General features: G+C 51.9%; 1 pseudogene; it reads right to left on the reverse strand.

Moving 5' to 3' along the window:
• Positions 1-1,381: 1,381 nt before the first annotated feature.
• On the reverse strand, positions 1,382-4,251 carry LOC123174561 (uncharacterized; annotated as a pseudogene).
• Positions 4,252-4,700: the final 449 nt, after the last annotated feature.

Below are 4,700 nucleotides of genomic sequence, written 5' to 3' on the forward strand. Positions count from 1 at the left end.
ATCGAATACATCGTCTCGAATATTATATATCGAATACATCACTCGCTAGGTACCTAATAAAGACCGAGTACTACAGAAGAATCTAGGCCACTCGCGGTTCCTGGGGCGCGGGCGTTGGACACCCAAAGAGAAGGAACCATCACATGATCATATATCCGGTCATCTGCCCAAAAAACCTGCCAAGTAGTGGAGAACCTGATGTCCATAGCAGCCATGTAGTGATGCATGTGCTCGTCCTCCTCCCTGACACGGCGACGCACCACCTCCGGCGGGGCCGGCTCCCTCTGCACCGAATGTGGCCCATGCGAACGCCACCAAAGGAGATCAGAGTCGACGACGGGACCCGAGGCCGGGTACCTCACCAAGCGGCGCGCCCCTCTAGGTAGCACCTCCCAGTGCCAGCCCGGCGGAGCCCAGTTCCGGACATGGGTCCTCTGAAGCATGACGTTGTCACGAACGGGTCGACGGCGAGGATGCGGGCCGGGCATATCATCGAGAACAAATATTATATGCCGGCAAAAAGTAACATTTTTTAAATGATTGGATTGTGATAACTAAAATTCTATATGCAAATTCTAACAATTTGACATTAATCTAATTCATCTAACTAAAACTAATTCTAAAATTTCTAACATTTCTGATTATATAACTAACATTTCTATAACATTTCTAATATTTCTATAACTAAAAAACAGAAAAAAATTCTAACATTTCTATAGGCATTTCTATAACTAAAAACAGAATGGCCAAACGTAATGGTCCGACCACCGGCCCGTGTGCGTTGTGCGGGGACCCAAAGGATGCCAATCATGTGTTTTTTAGATGCCCTCTTGCGAGGTTTGCGTGGAGCGCTGTCCGGACCGCGGCGGGTGTCCAATGGGACCCGCGCTCGGCGGCAGAGCTCATACACCTCTTAGATGCGATTCAGGGCCCTGCGCATCGAGTTATGTGGAGTTGTGTGGGGGCACTACTCTGGTCCATGTGGCTCACTAGAAATAAATTCACTATAGAGGGGTGCTTTCCAACTCACCCGGCTAATATTATCTTCAAATGCAACCTTCTATTGCAGCAGTGGTGTCCGTTGGGGAGGCGCAAGGATGCTGAGATGATCCAGACCGCCCAACAACGTCTGCTGCAAGTGTACGCGATGGTTAGGGAGTCATGACTACGGTTCTGGCTGTGGTCCCTTTTGGTTGCTTGACGAGCCTGCACGCTCTGTACGGGCTTAGCCTTGTAATCCGCCTCTGGCTCGTTTAGTTTCGTCCGAACTGCGTGGGTTTTGGGCCGGAGTGGCTTTTGGTGATGTATTAAGACTTGATGTGGGTTACGCTGCCGTTGGGGCTTTACTAATTTAAAGCCAGACGCATCTGGCGTCTTCGTTCTAAAAAAAAAGAGTATGTCCGCTAACAATGTCATGTGTCCACCTATATATAGGTTTGTCCGCAGCCTCTTCTATTTTGGCAAGAAGGTAAAATTCTGAAATCAATTTGAAAAATCAGAACAAAAGTATCTCTGCGCTTAGAAAACCCTAAAAAAATGTGCTTACAAGAAATGCTTGCGGTGGCCTATGTTTAAATTGCGCTTAAATAAATGCTTTTGCATAACTCATTCTTGTAGCAACTTCATCAATGCCAAACAACCGGAAAACAGCAATTCATACACATTTATATTAGTTGGACTGTTGACTGTTTTATAATTTTCTAGGTAACAGCAGACATTACTGGGGAAACAGAATCATCTTGGCACCGTTCAATGGTATTGAGAGAATAAAGAACTTAAGAAGGGAAACATTTCAACTTCTAGTGAGATTTCTATGAATTTCAAAGGTAACTATGGTTTATAACCAAGCATCATGAGTACAGACTGCAAGAAGAAAAAGGTATCACCAGTTCTTATGCTTTAACCGACTACGAAATAACCCAGTACGGCAGTACATTAACGTGAATCACATATGGCTATGTACACAAATAATGGAACTGCATACACCCTGGTGATATTGAGCGGCAATAACACTAACATGCTGCCCACAACCAGTAGCTTGAATGTGTATACATTGGTGGAATAACTATAGCCATCACAGGTATTACAATACATGGAACAAACAGGATAACCTCATATGGCCGAAGGTCATCAAAGAAACTACACAACAGAGTAGACAGTTAAGTTCAAGGAAGCAAATATTCCTGACAGAAGGACAAATAAACAATCGAAAGATCTTGCCTCCAGTACAGGATGCTCAGTGCACCAGCAATAACAAGGGGTGCAAGGGACTTTGTTCCTGCCCTATCATCAACCCTTTCAATGATGAAAATGGCCACGATAGACGTGAAAGCAATCGTCATCTAGACAAACAAGCCTATATGTCAGCGCTTGAAATATTTAAAATCAAGAAAGAAGGAGCAACTCCTAGGGTCTGGGGACTATACACTGTGTACATGTCATGACACCAAGCCAGGGAATATATACATAATTGGCGAGATGATGATGTAAATATCATGATGCTGAGATCTAGGAAAGACTCACAGGCGATCTTTCCCAAACCAACACCGACAGCAGTGACACCAGCAAAGAAGAGTGTCCAACTCCCGAGCTCCCCCTGTCAGCTGCCAGCAGGATCAACATGAGTGCGCTTCAAACTGCAATTTGAGTCAGAATAGGAACCAAAATTGGTAAGAACATCTACTCTGCACCATCCACCATAGCCCGAAGTAGTTTTTGACTTTTTGTAGTGGCACAGGATGAGCCAGGCGAGAGACAGACAAATAGGAAGGGGATGTTTGAGAGCACGTTCAACGTTTTAGGGATCCCTGAGAAGGTAATTGAGCCAAAACCTACAGTTCACTCGCTCCCCAGTTTCTCTCTTTCTATAGGAGCGCACGCAATACATGTACAAAGCTGCTGGCTTCCGATGAGTTGCAGACCTACCCCTCAATCGCTCACCGAAACACACCGCGAACACGAGGACACTGGAGACTCGCCAACTTATTGCTACAGGTGCCTATCGGACCAGTTAATTCTAGATCTCACGTTTTACAAAGAAGGGTTTGCCCCCGATTTATATTATAAAGCATCCATCACCGTTTACAACCGAGAGCCGATACAAACACACACCACCACTACACACCACGCACTCTAGGCAAGAACACACACCCAGGGCGAGATACAAGGAAGCCGGGCACCGACACACCACTCCAACGAACTACAAAGCACACTAAAGATGAGCAAAGAGGCATCACCTTGAGCCGACGGAGATCACCATGAGCAACCACCAAGGAGAGGTGAGACGACCGACGGCGGAGCAAGGACTCCAAAACGGTGCCTCCAACAAGGGCACGACCATAGCCGCCACCGTCCGATCCCGCAGATCAAGCTTTCGCCCGGAGTAACCCGAAGGGGAAGTGAGCACCACGACGGAGCCTGCAGGGAGGAAACGACGTCCGCGGACGCTGCCACCATCGGCCAGTACGAGAACTAGGCAAGTGATGAACCCCGGTGCACCAACCCTTCGGCACAACCCCGCTCCGCCAACCACCCCCATCCATGCCGCCTGCGCGGCCATGTCTGCCCGCCCGCAGAGTTGCGCAATCTGCCCAAGATCAACGGATCTCCCACTGCCAGGGCCGCTGCCTAGCATCCAGACCGTCCCGGCACCCTCAAAGGAGAGGCTTTCGAAGGAGCCAACTTCCATCACCACCGAACCGGCAACGGCTGTCCCGCCTCAGACATCACCGGGACAACAACCACGAAGCATCAGGCCGGGGAAAGGGGAAGGCGAGGTGCGACAACAACCTCCCCCCCTCCCCCCCGAAGCACCTGTTTCGCCCCATCCCTGCTACTGTCACAGCCCAACGCGAGGCCACCGATAGCCGCTCGTCCGACGAAGGGGGGAGAAGAGCCAGCACTACCGCCACCGCGAAGGAGGGGTCCAGGAATAGCCCGCCCGCGCCGCACGCCACCGTCCACAGCCGAGAAGGGCGCCCAACTGCACCACGGAGCCCGCACGCGCCACCACCACCTAGCGCCACGCCACAAGCACTGCCACCCCTATGCACGGCGGTGCCAGCCGCCCCGCGGCCCTGCTGTAGCCAGCCCCCGCCGCCGGATGTGACCGGAGCCCACCAGCGCGCACCACCTGACGGGCCGGCTGCCGCCGAAGGCGCAACCAGTCACCACGCTGCCTGCCATGCCGACGGCATGGAGGCGCACCAAGCCGCATCTGCCCGTCGTCGCCGAGATGCTCGGCGCCCGCATCCCGCCCTCGTCCAGAGGCAACGGCCCGCGCTCGCACCGCCGCGTGAGACGACGCGAGAAGCCCCGCCGCCGACCGGGCTTCGCCTGGGTGCGCCCCCTAGCGGCAGCGAGGGAGGTGGAAGGAGGGGAGGGGGCGGCGGCGGGAATTAGGGTCGCCTCCCATTCGCCGCGCGGGGGGACCCGAGAGGGAGGGTGGTTCGATCTCACTTTTTACAAGGGGCAGAGTATGTAGAGTGTCTCGAAACAGGCTTTTACCCCCCTTTATAAATAAAGGCACGAACCGAACTAGGTACGCAACCGGACGACACATGGTGGTGAGGTGACCCTCATTCAAAGCAGATCCTACGCTACCCGGATCGCGAAGCAGACAAGCAACTACGCTACCCAAGGAGAACACAGGGAGAATGGAGCACAATCACGCAACATCCTAGGACACCTAAGCTCCTAGA

The sequence above is a fragment of the Triticum aestivum genome, unplaced genomic scaffold (genome assembly GCF_018294505.1).
Source record: "Triticum aestivum cultivar Chinese Spring unplaced genomic scaffold, IWGSC CS RefSeq v2.1 scaffold7489, whole genome shotgun sequence".
In the NCBI taxonomy this organism is placed as follows: Eukaryota; Viridiplantae; Streptophyta; class Magnoliopsida; order Poales; family Poaceae; genus Triticum; species Triticum aestivum.